Here is a 15,815-nt window from a genome sequence, read left to right as displayed (position 1 = left end):
TTCTCCTGCTGCATCAGTGACCCTGCTGTAGGTAAACTTTCTTAACAGCAGCCCTCCACAGAAAAAAGATCTTTCAGCATGCTGCACTGTCATAAAAAATACTGTTTAAAAGAACCCATTGTGCTTTAAAGTCAAAGGCCAAGGATTGGAAGACTCCCTCTGCTAGTGGTGGCCTTGTACTCACTGCCTGTATGTGAAAGTGAGAGTAAGGAACTGATGACAGAATTTTAGATTTTCTATATCCTATATATATATCCTATATAAAAATAAAAGCTATATCCTTTTAAAAGCCGATTCAGTTTGCAGTTGTCTTTATACTCTATTATAGTTACATTGACCCTAAATGCTTAATGCTTTGTCTCCTACGCACAGGTTATGAAATTGTTTGGTTTAAATGATTAATGCATGGATTGTTTTCACCATCGTAAATGATTTTACAATGAACCTATGCCTTTTCCTTATAGGATACAGTGTTGAACACGCAGTGTGGATATGATGTTAGAAAACTCACTGCGGGTGAGTGCATTTGGAACAGTTTTACTAGAGACACAGTTATTTCATTATTTGCTGATGTTTGCTTAATGTCCATCAAATGTGAACGTTGTAGAGTGAAATCTTCTTGCTTAAGAATTAAAATGAATTAAAAAACTTGTCAGCTTTCTGCGGTCCAAGAAAATGTAGTAAAAGTTTTGAAATGAAAGTCAAGTTTCCAAGGTTCAGTTTCTCTGATGGCAGCCCTAATCTCTGTCAGTTTGAAGATTGCATTTTCACAAATGGGGCATGTGTACAGTTGTTTCGTTCTTCTGCTTCTCCACTTGTAATCATTCTCTTTTTGTGCTCTATTGGTAGTAAGTATATTTGCAATTGGAGGAGCAGAAACCTGCAGAGAATAACCTGTACATTTATAACGTGATGCACAGAGCACTTGCTGCTTTGTAGATGTAATAAAAAATGATCTTTAATTAATGGCATAACATTTACTGTCACTTATTTGTGAAATATAACATGCACTGTTTTTATTATTTTTTTTTTAGAAGGACTGGAGTAATACCAATTTATGTCACAGGATGCATAAAGAATTTGGAGCAGTGGCTGCCACGCAATATCTACATTGTGGCTGGAGTCTTCATAGTGATATCATTGCTACAGGTATGGGATGTTACTTGACAAAAAGAAAATAATGCATGGAAAACATATCTTACAGCTAGATTTCACTCTCTGTGTTTTTTTTTTTTTAAAGAGCAACAAAAAAGCAAAAACCACTTTCAAATTCTACACTAATTATGATATAATCATTAGATGCAGTTTATAGATCCTGGAAAGAAAGTAATCATCTGCATTTCTACAGTAATGTGCCTTTAAAACTCAGTTTGTTTTGTGTTGTGTCTTGTCATTTTACTCTTAGATGGTGGGAATCTTTTTGGCCGAAGGACGTTGATGGAGACATTGAAAAGTCTGATTATTAATTAAACGCATTCATTATTAACAATTACTGAAAGAAGAGCGAAGGGCAATGTTGGTAAAAAATTTGGATGTTCTGTTATTTGTGGAGAAGGGAACATTCACTGGACCACCTTTTCAGAATTTCTATAAACCACATGTTGAATACACAGGCTGCACTGTCTAAGTTTACCTGGATACTGTCACATGTGTGCCTTGTCTCTTCAAGTTTACCCTTGGCCCACTCCCTATTTTTATTGAATAGATCTTTTTTTTTTTTTTTTTTTATATAGGACTATCATTAACCAAACATTTGAGACCATTTCATTTTGAGACCACTATTAACCAAGCTGGGTGTACATAGTGGCAACATAACCTGTAAACTAACCTGAAATGTAATTGTAATGATGAGCACAAGCTAGAAAAAATGTAGTTTGTTTTTAAGAAGCATGTTTATTTTCCTTTAGATAAAAACTAGATTTAAAAAAAAAAAAAAAAAAAGATTGACAAGTCTCTTATAGTAAATGTGTAATGAAAGAGAAAAAATTTACACAGTTCTAACTACAGTAAATACATATCCTAAAAGTTTGTTGTATCAGTAACATAATATTTTTGCAGTCAGATGTTCTGCATTTAATGTCAACTTCAAAGGGTGCAGAAGAAAAATACCAGGATCTGAGACTAACTACTCGCATGTAAACGGAAACAGAATTGAGAATGCATTTGGGTAGAAATCAAATGCCAGCAAGTCTCAAAGAGGAAGTGAGCTGATCTATTTGGTTTTGCGTGATAGAGATAAGATGAGTCAGTTTGTGATCTGTATTTAACCATAAGAAACTCATATACGCCATTATGTGTCCTGTTAGTATTCTGTTTACTGAATATCCTGCATTTAAGAGTCACCAAAGTTTGATGGTAGTTACCACATGGCTTATAATATACCAGTCAACACTGCCTTGAGATGCCAACATTTACCTCCTGTTTCTACTCTTGGTGACTTGTACAAAAATGCAGATTGTGCCTTTTCTCTGGCATTTGAAGATTTCATGAAATGTATTGTACCGTGTTTAAGCAATTAAACCCCTGATTAGCATTTTTTATGAGTGTTCAAAGAAAATTAACTTTTTGTATTTTCAGTTGAGAATTTAAATGGCATTTCAGCACAAATTACTTAAAATATGTAATATTAACAATATAACATTAACATGTCTGTACACTTAAATTAGCCTTAACACAATATGCATTCTTACATAAATGCAAACACGTTTTCTATAGCCCAAAGACTTCTTTTCACAGTTCTATCATATTATACTTATATATGACCTCTGAAATTCTCATCAACTCAAAAAAGAAATTATATAAGCATTTTGTAAATCTTTTAGAGTACTATTTTTGCACTATTTTGTCCCTTTTTTTTGGAGTGTCTGTCTGTGCCACTGTGTAATGTTAAAGCTTAATTGAGTATTTACTAAAATGCAGTAAACTTTCCCTGATCCTGCTGCAAGAGCCTCCTTTTTTGTTGAATTTAGATGTCATTTGTTGTTTTATATTTGATATCTTTGTAAATATTTTCTGAATTCTTTTCATAACTTTTATATTCAATAATAATAAAAGTAATAAAAAGTTTGACATTATCAGCAACATTGTCATTTGTCTTCTAAAGGAATTATGCTGGTTGATGAAGTTCATACACTATTTGAGCGGATATGTATTATGTTGACAATGTTGACATTGCATTTTAAATCCAGATCCCATTCATATTTAATGTAATTATTTAAAACTAGTTTTCAATTAACTTTGTTAAAGAATCTCATCAATTTACACAAATCACACAAGCAGACAACTTAGTGAGAGCTTAGTAAAGTTCTTGAGCTCAAGTCAACAATGTATTATAATTACCACTGCATTTGATCAGAAATACATTAGAACAGTAAAATTATTTTATCCTGAGATTGCAAAGCCAAATTTTCAGCAGCCATTATAGTACAAGAAACGTTTTTTTTTTATATTATCAAAGTTAAAAACAGCTGTACTGCTTGATATTTTATGGCAGCCATGATCATTTTTAGGAAAGAACTCAAACAATATAAATGTGTGTTTGCTGAATAAAAGTATTACATTCTTAAAAAAAAAAGGCTTAATGACCCCAAACATTGAATAGTAGAATGCTTAAAAAAAAAAAACTAAATCATGTTCTTTATGTGCACAATTAATCACTGAAAATATCAAAATCAAAATGTAAAAACCTTCCCCCCTTCAGAAACAACTTTACTTGGTGGCTGACAATTTTTTGTAGTGCCCAGTTTTTACAATCTGATCATATTTTACTTTTGAGTTTTTAACTTTGCTCTGGGTCATGACATCAGAGCGTCAGACTATCAGATCAGAAAGGCCCACTTCTTGAGAAAACCTGCAGTGCATTACATTTACCAAAACCCTTGTGTGACTTCTCAGCCCATGCAACTCTTATTAATAAGGTAGTGGCATTCTTTCATTCAAAGTGACTTGCAACACACTAATTACAAGCACAATCATTCTGGAGAAACATGAAGTGTCTCTCTCAACAGTGATAAAGCAGAACTGAGATCTTGGTAACTTTGCCATTTCACGGTCATCTCTAAATTAGACTGAATGTCTTTGACAATCTGTCCTAATAAAAAGTCCCATTATGGCCCAGATGGGAACATATACTGGGAACAAACAGACCATTGATGTTCTGTAGGGTGATCTGCACATATTTTCTGGGTCAGAAGAATAGAAAATCTGATTCCTTTCAGTTGAAGATACAGAACAACTACTGTATCTCCCTCATGGAAAAAGCTACAGCTCAACTAAAGGATGGACTGAGGAAACAGCCTTTTCCTGTTGACGTTAAATCAGAATTTCCTTGTTTACACTTTCTTTGGATGCATTGTTTCAGTGCTCACATTTCTTATTTATAGGTTTTTGCATCACATCCTATTTTAAAGAACAGAAACTAATTTTATTTTCCGAAACATTTATGCTTGCGCCACACGAATGCATGTATTAAAAACCTTCATAATATCTGTATTGATATTTTACCAAGTTTAAAACCAGAATGTTTTATATTTTCATAAGAAAATAATAAAGGTCTAAACATTTTTACAAAATCTTATAATCCGCTTCATTTAACACATTTTTACCATGTTTAAAACCAGAATTCTATATATTTTACTTAAAAATTAGCACAAAAAAAAAAAGGGGAAGAATTATTTCCATTAGGGGAGTGCTATATGACGATTTTTGATCGTGGACAATAAAAATGTTTACGATCTGCTTTTGAATAAATATCGTAGTTTCGTTTTACAGCACACATGCATTCACAGCAGTGTTAACTCTGCGGTAGAGTTACTTTCTCATTATTGGCATGTGCTTTTAAATGTTTCATTTGCGGGCTGGTCTGACCTGTGCCACCCGAAGTGTGTCAAACACTGCCTGATTATTGAATTAAGTTATCTTTCCTGCTAATACTGTCAAAACACACAAGGTTTACATGTAGACTTGGTTAAGTCTAAAATGAAAGTAAACAGTTGAGAGAAAAAAGTATACATGCCTGAATATCAGATGCGTGAAGGTCGAAGAAATAAACTCATTCAGGTTTAAAACCACTCTTGAGTGAGAAAATGGTTGTATAAAAATGAAACACTATGACAGACAGTTAACAGATTTTAGTTGTGTTTTTTTTTTTTTTTTGTTTTTTTTTGGGTGAACTATTTTCACAGCGCGGTGGACGCGCCAAGGAAGAAACGGGGTCTGGAGAATATATACTATAGGACAAATGGGGAACAGCTGTGTGTGTACGTACGTGAATAAGTGGATGAAACAGGTGTACAGAGTGAACCAGGTGTGTTGTGTTACGGTGAATGAGTCCGGGAGATGGGGAAGTGGCGTCCTCTGGTGGTGAAAGGGAGGAACGCCAGGTCCGGACTCATGACGACTATACCTTTAACATTAATAAAACAACAAAACACAAAGAGAAAAATCACTCACTGCTCTAGTCTGAAGAAATATAAGTTGCTATAGGAATCAGTTTATGTAGTGTTTTATTTTTATATTTGTTCATTCAATTTCTTGAATGCTCCTGCTAAATACACCTATTTTACCTAGTTTGTTTTATTTGTATATTATGTGTATAGCTGTAATGTGTATCTTTGTCATTCGTTTATCTTTGTTATTGAAAAATAAGAACAAAGATTTTTATCTTCACCCTCTTTGGCCTAAATATCTGCCATTCTTTTTTTTTTTTTTTACATTGAAAGGCTTTGTCTTTTTAATAGGGAAATTAGTTTGGCTGTAATGCTCAGACAACTTGCAAAACAATAAAACCAACATGACAAAGAATTGTGATAAATCGTGAATCATGATATAAAAAAATAAATAAAATAAATAGATATTTTTTTCCATATCACCACCCCTACTTTCTGCTGAGGCCTGATCAAAAGGCACTATAACTCAGAGACAGAACATGGTTTATTTAGTTTATTTTTGACCTTGTTTTTGGAAATGCAGTGAACACCATGCTACATTAGCTGCCCTGCAGAGATATATCTGTGAAGTCTTTAGCGTGTGAGGGGTCCTGGGAAAATTCCTCTGAAGTCCGCCGAGGTCCCAGTCCACTTGCAGGCCTCCAGCAGCAGCTCTTTCCCTGCAGTTGTGATGACTTCCTCCTGGGAATCGACAGATCTTGCCATTATTCAGTGCACTGTGCATTCTAATACAATGAGTACAAGATTTGAAGTCTGATTTCTGATACCCAAATGGCTGAAAATCATCTTGTGCTAAAAGAGAGCATGCTACATGTCATTTGATCTATTTTACATATTCCAACACACCTGAAATAGTGAGGGCAATCTTGTTTCAGGCACTGCTGTGTAAATCAGAGTTGCTTTTTTATTCGGTGATTGTCATTTAATTTTTCTATCTGAGCTAAACCTGTTGATTTTGTTTCATATATATGTAGACAGGTTCTCTACAGCATTTTTTTATGTATTTTTACCAGATTGCAGAGGCGTGAAGCAGGAATGCTTGTTGACAGTTGTACAACGTCCCCTGCATTTGCATGCAACTAATGTCAGAGATCTCACAGCTTTTGACTCCAACTTTGACAGCATTCCAGACAGAGAAATGCGTATCCATGGTTACACAGGCCACACGGAATGCATATATGGCTTGTGGAGATACCAAGGCAAGCTCTCAGTTATTGAAAGTTGCTCCAGTGCAGATTACATTATAGTGTTGTTTGACTCAGAAATCAGCACTGACTCCTAATCCATTCCTCAAATGTTATGATGTTAAAGCACTTTTAGAGTTCCAGAGATTTTAAAAGTGACCAGACTTTAATCCTGAACATGCTGTCATGTATCTGGGCATCATCAGGGCTTCGACACAGTAAAAACATTCTTCTGGAGAATGATGCAAACTTCCATCTGAAACTACAAGCACTAAATGGCTGCACAGAAAGAAATGGTTAACTTCCAAACAGCTGGAGGCATAGCCCACTGACAAAGCTAGTGCCATCATTTACTCCAAAATACATGTCCAAAACATAATTATGCTTTTCATTACTGGCAAAGGATAAGACGGTGTGCAAGTTTGTTTCATTTATTGTGTTTTAATGAATAACAATAATTAAAAAAATCCTTTTACCCATATGTCACATGCTATTCTGCTCTCTTACTTTGTGGAAGTCAATGAGGTCAGCAAGGGTGGCATGCCAGATTTGGTCCACACCCAGAAAGCTGTAATAGTCCCTGGGAGCATTGATAAGGAAATGCTTGAAACTGCTGGCTGTGCGATAGGAGAGTGTGTAGCCCCATATCATCTCACTGACCAAAATAACATGTTTTTGTTGATATTAACTATGGCCCTTCTCAAACCCTGCCCTGTTTACTCTTGTGAAAAGGGCAAACAGGTCAGACACTTAATTGTATGTTATTTGCAATGAAACTAAAACTTATTAGTTTAGTTTAAATGTATATAATTTCATAATTGTCTTTGAAATATAGTTACAGTTGAATGTACTGACATTTATAAAAAAAACAACACTTTTTTTTTTTAATTGAAATGTTTATGTGTGCTTAAATATATTGGTGTTTACACATTTGTAATGACGAAGTTGTAATTTAGTGTTTCAAATATATTTACTTTAAATGTAATACTGAATAACACTACAGCTCTAATCAAGTACTTTACATGCTTACCAGTAGTAGTTTGACATTAGCACATCAAAATAAGTGATGTCTTTGAAGCACAAAAAAAAAGATTATAAAAATTACAGAAAGAATGTGTTCCAGTATTTTTTTCCATGTATCCCTAGCAGCAGTGTTGGTGTAAATCTAATGTGTGTCAGTAAGAGTATGAATGAGCGTGCGTCTGTCCTCTTATCTAGACGTATCTCTTCAGAGGCACACAGACTGATGTGTGGCCCACATTCCGTCGGAATTTCCGACACTCACAAGCCTATTAATCTGCTCTCTTGTCATTTAAGCAGGAGTCACACACTGTTACCCATTCTAACATGACAAAGCTGCAGGACTCACGCCAGTAATTAGCCTAGCAAAGCCTATGAATTATTGAGCACTCCCCTTCAATTTCTCTCTAATGTCTGTCCGTGTACAAGTAGATGCAGACACACACCACTGCTCTCCATCTGTTGTTCGGCTAGTTTCTGGTTTCAGAACAAGGGCTGCATATTCCACACTTCATTTATCTCTCCTTGTGGATCTGAGTGTCAGTGTGTACAAGAGGGTAAAAGGGCAGAGCTGGGCACATGGGGCACAAATGTCTGGGTTCATGTTTTCAACTTTCTTGTGGGAAAGCACTCATCAGCCACATTCTGCAGTTAATGTTGACATTGGCAAGCTATTCAAGTTGCACACAATTTAACAGGTGATCATGGATTTTAATGTATCGTATCAGATAACAGGAGACACCTGAGAGGTCATTAAGAAACCATGGCGCGATAGCATTGCCATTCCGTTCATATCCCGCTTGTTTTGGTTTCTGCTCTTCAGTGAACCAAAGAATACGCATCTCCCTGGAACTGGGAATGGTGTTCGCACGCATGCAGCGCTAATGGGAAAGAAAAGTGCTTTTTTACAAGCTTATATAATTGGTAAGTGTGTTTGGGAACATTATAGCTGGTTTCTAACTATAAGCTAGTCTGTCTTTGTTGCAATAAACTAGTTGCTATACAGTTGTATACCAGGTAGAACACTGACTAGTTATAACTATCGCTCTCTCTTTCTCTTTCTAAACATGGTGACTGGTATTTATCAGGTTACCAAGTATATATTTGATACATTTTATTATAAATTATATATAATGATTTAATTTACAGGCTGCTTTTGTAAATGTTAAGAAGACACATACATAATCAAACAGAAAAAGATCAAAATCTATATGATGAAATAAAATCTTCACTCCCATTGTTCCTCCCACTCTGTCACATTGTTCACTTTCTTTTTGTTCTTGTTCAAGGGACATATATAGCTCCTTCGCTCTTTTTTCCTCTGCACGTCGGAGCTCCTCTTCTTCCCTCTGCCTCTCCTCTTCCTCTGTGTGAGTGTAACACATTTAGTTTTTTGTTTGTGACAGAAAGAGAGAGAGAGGGTGTTGACAAATCATATGCACCTCAGTCCTTACTTAGCCTCACTATGGTGTTCTAACTCTTTCAGCACTAATGAATTAGCACCAGTTGCTCATTCGCTGTGTTGAAATGGAAATCATTTGGTTGAATAATTAATCCTCTAGGACACTAACATGTGGCAGCATGATTGTTTGAGATACTTAAGCCGTGTAATTATTGGTATAAGCCTAATTACCAATGAGGCATTATCTGAAAACAGAGAGTCATTGTCTAGACCGCTAGAGTCCAAAAAGATGAGTGCAGTTGAGGTCATGACAGTAGCTACGGAAAATATTGTTAATTCTGCTTAGTATGGACATTTTTTTCCTTTGAGTTTGCTGACATAGTTGCTCTATATTGAAGTGTCTCCTCATATAACTGAAGCACATCTAACTAAGACTCAACTTTTGAGAGATCCCTCCATTTTCTTTGTACTCTTCTCCTTAATTTGTGCCTCGGCAGTCTTTTTAAAGATTTCTTAAAGAGTATTTTGAGAGAAACACTTTACAGTTTAATGACTCAGCACTTTCCAGTAAGAATGATGATATGTGGGCTGTGATAAATGAGCTCTTTAGTATTTGACAAGTTTCTTTAGAAGGTCTTATTACCATGCCACAAATCATGGCTAACCATCAAGGCCTTTTTGGGAAACTGCAGTGAATATTGAAAAACGGTCATGCCGCCACCCTTGTCTGTCCCGACTCCTACGTTTTGCAGTTTTTTTTTCTTCCTCTTTGAAAAGATATTGCCATCAGCGCAGCTTCTTAATAACTAATCTCGCAGCATTGGATATGCCTTTAGGATCTTATCTACTCTTTAAGATAAATTGGCTTCTGCCCTCACTGTCCTACAGCCAAACTAATTCTTATTCTTAAAACGCTGACATGTTTTTGACTTGCGAAAGTACCATGCATCTAGATTTTGGGTCAATGACATCATTAAAAAAAAATGAATTAAAATACAAATTCACATATGCAATGGCATATTTTTTTTTTTCAAAATAAAGTTTGATATTTTTTGGGAGGCATAAATGACCTCAATGCATATTAATGTTTGAATACTTTTTAATGTAATGAAGTCAAGTTGTGTTATAAAGAGAACCCATTCCCTAGGGAATTTAACCTTTATTACGACAAGGCAACTTAGTTCAGTTTGTAAAATGTCGTCATGAAACTAACATACACAAGTACATTTTTCAAGAGCTTTTTAATGTGTTTTAAAGCAATTTTTGAAAAAAAATTATAATAAGAATACTCATATTTACTTTCCTGTGTGCTCTTATTTGTTATTGACCCTTTTACACTTTAACATGACTTCTGCTTTTCACATCATCAACCAAAAGCAGTTCCGGCTGTGTATAATACATTTCCTGTTCATTTAGCCTCCAAGCAACTAAGACTAACATGACAAAACAAAAGTACATAGACTGTTTTGGAGAACTCAAAAAGCACTCAGCCGAGTTTTTGTTGTTGCTGCAGAATGTTGCCCTCCTGTTGGTTTCAGATTGAGTATTGATTGCCTGGTTGTTCTCCTCAATGTTCCCTGTCTTTAAAAGGGAGGTCGAGAGAACAGAAGTACAGAGGGCCCACCTCCTCATACTGCTGCCGTTCCACACACTTAGCCAAATAATTTACAGAGTTTGGAACGAATGTTAGGCCCTAAAGGTGGAAATCACTGCAGATCTCGTACAAGTAACTGATCATTTGAATTGTTTTGTGACTCCCACGGCTAAGTTAGTCCTTTAGAGGGCTTGATGTGATTTTTGATCAATCACCTTTAGTTTCTCCTGTATACATTCCTCCTCTTGTTTGGTTGCGTTCCTGTCCTCAGCTTCTTCCTTTCATTTTCCTGCAACTAAGCGTGCTTTTTCCTTCGTGATGGGATCTCTGAACTTTTGCTTTATTTCTTCTTCTTTCTTCCACCTTGGAAAATGCCAAAAAATAAGGGGGGAAATCTTTTAATGAACTAGGATTTGAAAATGCTTAAAACAACCTACTTTCACGTCAGTGCATTTTCCTTTCATTTTTTCCTATGATGTTTTCAGGCATATTTGGAAAAATTATGGACACAATTTTTCTATATAAACAAAATAAATCTTATACTTCTACGTGGCACCCTTAAGCATGACACTACACAGCTCTTGGGCTTCTAGCTGATCCTGCCGCCTGGTTCTCTCCTCCATCAGCTCTTTGACTATAATCTTGTATGTCCTGTCTCCAGGGATGTCCCCCATCACCCAGACCCACACCTCACCATCTCTACCCTGCAACCACTGAACACTCTTTCTTTATTCTGGAGAGAGTGATAAAGGCAAAGATTATATATAAAAACCAGTTTATATTTTTAAAGGGATATTTCACCCAAAAATTTAACCTGTCATCATTCAATTAAATTCAAGTTTATTTGTATAGCGCTTTTTAAATACAAATCTTTACAAAGTAACTTTACAGAAAATGATGTTTCTACAATATTTAGTAATATCTTATAAGTGGTGACTGTCAGTTTTTGCACATATGACAGGATTTTTAGAAAAATTTATACAAGACGTAGTCAGCCAGACAATGAACATTATTAATATTATTAATAATTAATAATTATTATATGATGCAGTCACACTTGTAGCAATATTTGTTAGTTCTATTTGTTGATTCAAGGTTAGCATCATCTGGGGTCCTCTGAGGGTCAGCATCATCTCTTCTCAGGTGTTCTGGATCCAGACTGGAGCTTGTGTATATCCCGTGGCAAAACATAGAAACAAATACAGACATCATTAGCATAGCTGCTGATCCAACAAAGTAATATTAATTAGTTTAACCCAAGCTAAAGAATAAGAATGCGCATTTGATCAGATGCAACTACACTCACAATTAAAGATACATTATTTGAATGCTTTGCAAAAGAGATCCATTTTTAATCTAGATTTAAACAGAGAGAGTGTGTCTGACCCCCGAACATTATCATGAAGCCTATTCCAGAGTTTGGGAGCCAAATGTGAAAAAGCCAAAAGTCCAACGTTTTGTGACCTTAGGGAGCATGATGGATTGTAGCGTGGTAGAAGGCTAGTTAGCTACGCAGGAGCTAAACCATTTAGGGCCTTATAGGTAAGTAATGATAATTTGTAACTGATACGGAACTTAATAGGTAGCCAGTGCAGAGACTGTAAAATTGGGGTAATATGATCATGATTTTTTTGACCTTGAAAGGACTCTAGCTGCTGCATTTTGGACTACCTGTAGCTTGTTTATTGAAGATGCAGGACAACCACCTAGAAGTGTATTACAATAGTCCAGTCTAGAGGTCATGAATGCATGAACTAGCTTTTCTGCATCAGAAACAGATAACATGTTTCGTAGCTTGGCAATGTTTCTAAGATGGAAGAATGCTGTTTTTGTAACATTGGAAATATGATTTTTAAAAGACAAGTTATATTACAAATATATTCATTTGAGTTCCGAAGATGAATGAAAGTCTTATGGGGTTTTAAACAACATGAGGGTGAGGAATTAACAAGAGGATTTTTTATTTTTGGATGAATTAGTATTTAAACAGCAATTTTGAGCTGTATATTACCTAGAAAGTGACCATCCTAAACATCATGAAACTCTTTCATGTTGAAATCCTTTACAACATATAAATAAGGAATTCATTGCAGAGACAAATATTATGGAAAGAATATATTTCTATATTTTCTATCAAAGTGTCCACCATTTTGGATATAGTTTGTTAATGAGCTTGTCACAATGCATGCTGGGACTGCCTTCTCTGATGAAAAGCCAAAACAAATAAGTGATAAATGCAAGACAAAACTTGCTAAAAGGATAGTTCACCCAGAATTACTATTCTGTCATCATTTACTAACCCTTGTTCCAACCCTGTATGAATTTATTTCTTATGTTGAACACTTACGTTGCTGGTCCCCACTTTCTGGTCAGCCATCGTTGTTACCGAAAATATGTTTACCAGCGTGGGTCAATCCGGAAGCCAAAATTTGGCCTAGAGAGCTTGGACCCAGAAAAGGAAGACTTAATCTGATTACATGAAGACCTAGGAAAGATAGACTTGCCAGACTCACCATTTCTTTTGTTATTCAGGGGTCTTTTCCAGCCTTCCTCTTGGCTCTCACACTCCGTCTAATGTAGCACCTGCTCCTGACATATTTTGTAGAAAAGAAACGGCCTCTGCTCCTTATTTAGTTCAGCCAGAAGCTCTGGATCTACAAACATGTCTCTCAAGATCTGTTGCATCATCCTGGACTGCCAGAATCTCCTCTCCAGGAGCACGCTGGGAGAAATGGCAGATAAATTTGGAGCAGAATTCTTTGAGTCAAAAAAGGTGAAAAGTTAACTACCATTAGAGCATGCTTGCCTGGAACAGCCTGCAATGCTTTACACCTGTAAGTCATATGAGTCTTCAACAGCAAATGCCCTGAGACAGTAACACAGTTCTTACTTTATTTATATTGACAAATATGTGTTGGTTTTAGGAAGATATCTTAAGTAGTTGTGGCAAAACTTTTTGCAGTCACAAATATACCGTTGAAAAGTTTGGAATCATTATAAATTTCAATAAATTGATACTTTGTTGATCAATGATGCCCTAAATTGATCCAAATTACATTGAATCCAAAACATTTATTATGTTAATGATGACTATTTCTATATTTAACATTATATTTATAAAAAAAAAAAACTATACTGAGGTTTCATTCAAACCTTGTGTAGAACTCAAGTTGTTTGTAATGGGCTCATAATAAACTTCAAACAGTTTCTGGAACAGCTCGCCCATCCACACCATTTTTGTTTCTATTCAATTACCATTCAGTTTTTATGTTCTTTTGCTCATTCTACCCTTTTCTTTTTAATTTGCCAGTATCCGATGTTGTATTTTCATGAAAAGGCCAAAATCTTGTCTTCCATAAAAAAGATGAAGCTGGTCTTTGGTGAGTACTATTCAGTGAGGGCTCTGTTTCTTAACTAGGGACCGGACCTAAACCCAATCGAGATGGTTTGGGGTGAGCTGGACCGCAGACAGAAGGCAAAAGGGCCAACAAGTGCTAAGCATCTCTTAGGGAATTCCTTCAAGACTGTTGGAAGACCATTTCAGGTGACTACCTCTTGAAGCTCATCAAGAGAAAGCCAAGAGTGTGCAAAGCAGTAATCAAAGCAAAAGGTAGCTACTTTGAAGAACCTAGAATATGACATATTTTCAGTTGTTTCACACTTTTTTGTTATGTATATAATTCCATATATAATTCCACATGTGTTAATTCATAGTTTTGATGCCTTCAGTGTGAATCTACAAATTTCATAGACATGAAAATAAAGAAAACTCTTTGAATGAGAAGGTGTGTCCAAAGTCAACAGTCTTGAAGGAGTTCACCGAGAGATGCTTTGCACTTGTTGGCCCTTTTGCCTTCAGTCTGCGGTCCAGCTCACCCCTAAACCACCTCGATTGGGTTCAGGTCCGGTGACTGTGGAGGCCAGGTCATCTGGCGCAGCACCCCATCACTCTCCTCTTGGTCAAATAGCCCTTGATGCCTTCAGTGTGACTCTACAATTTTCATAGTCATGAAAATAAAGAAAACTCTTTGAATGAGAAGGTGTGTCCAAACTTTTGGTCTGTACTGTATATCAAACTTAATTTTTTTATTAGTAATTTGCTTTGCTAAGAACTTAATTGGATAAATTAAACCAATTTTCTCAGTATTTTGGTAGTTTTGCACTCTCAGATTCTAGATTTTCAAATAGTTGTATCTTGGCAAAATATTATCCTATTCTAATAAACCATTCATCAAGTTTATTTATTCAGATGATGCAAAAAGCTCAATAAAAAAAAAAAAAGTCACTTAAGACTGGTTTTGTGGTCAAGCGTCTCATATTTTCTCATCATCCTAGTCAAAAAAAAAAAAAACCCCACCAGTCTTGTGACATCTTAACACTTGTTATCTACACAGAAAATCAATAGCTAGCATTGGTAAGCAGTCGGTTGTCTGTTTTCCTAGGTCACTCTTTTTCTGCATTATTCATCTTACTGACCTGCTCTGGTTCCTTCAGATCCTTCTGTGTCCTGCCAGCATGGAGCTTCTCGCTGTGTCATGTAAGGGTCGAGCACAGTCAGGTGATTGCCTGTGAATGCAGCGGTGCAGTATAGTGTCTGTGTGATTATATCTATGTTGTGATGGGCCTCTGGTGTGCACTGAAGTTCAGAAGTGTGAATAAACAAGTGCGGTTGTTAAACTATAATGCAACTGGTTCTCTTTCGCTCGCTTACTTTTGGTATCTCACCATGGCACACAAATATAGACATGCACCCAGAGAGAGAGAGAGAGAGAGAGAGAGAGAGAGAGAGAGAGAGAGAGAGAGAGAGAGAGAGAGAGAGAGAGAGAGAGAGAGAGAGAGATACTGCTAATGTAATTAGAACCTCTGTTGTTCTATCTAGGGTTCATCTGGGCCATTGCTCTCTTCATTAAGTCTGTCTTCCTGTGGTACACGGCTAATGCCTTTGCAAGAGAGACTCTGAATTATTCTTTAAGCTATTTAAGCTCATTTAATTCTGCTAACTATGCTGAGATTACGTCTTTGGCATGAATTATTAATTTGTATCTGTACGTTCATTCCTTACATTTATTTCTATCTATGTAAACTATCACCTTAAACACAGAGTAAAAAAGCAAAGCCTTGTGACTTTGAGCTTCTATCCGTACATCTGGGAAAAAGACTGAAGGTGT

At 35.9% G+C, this 15,815-nt stretch overlaps 1 long non-coding RNA gene and 1 pseudogene across 1 annotated transcript; one reads left to right on the top strand and one right to left on the bottom strand.

The window, feature by feature from the left end:
• The first annotated feature begins 8,471 nt into the window (after positions 1 to 8,471).
• Positions 8,472 to 15,198, top strand: LOC113079769 (uncharacterized). Its single transcript, XR_003281753.1, has 4 exons — positions 8,472 to 8,575; positions 8,941 to 9,021; positions 13,958 to 14,027; positions 15,090 to 15,198. It is a non-coding gene; the product is annotated as an uncharacterized LOC113079769 (long non-coding RNA).
• Positions 8,604 to 15,254, bottom strand: LOC113079768 (SH2 domain-containing protein 4B-like; annotated as a pseudogene).
• Between the last annotated feature and the right edge of the window lie 561 nt (positions 15,255 to 15,815).

Source organism: Carassius auratus, unplaced genomic scaffold (genome assembly GCF_003368295.1).
Source record: "Carassius auratus strain Wakin unplaced genomic scaffold, ASM336829v1 scaf_tig00029174, whole genome shotgun sequence".
Taxonomy (NCBI): Eukaryota; Metazoa; Chordata; class Actinopteri; order Cypriniformes; family Cyprinidae; genus Carassius; species Carassius auratus.
Note: the sequence above shows the minus strand (reverse complement) of the source record. Positions and strands in the feature narration are given on the sequence as shown.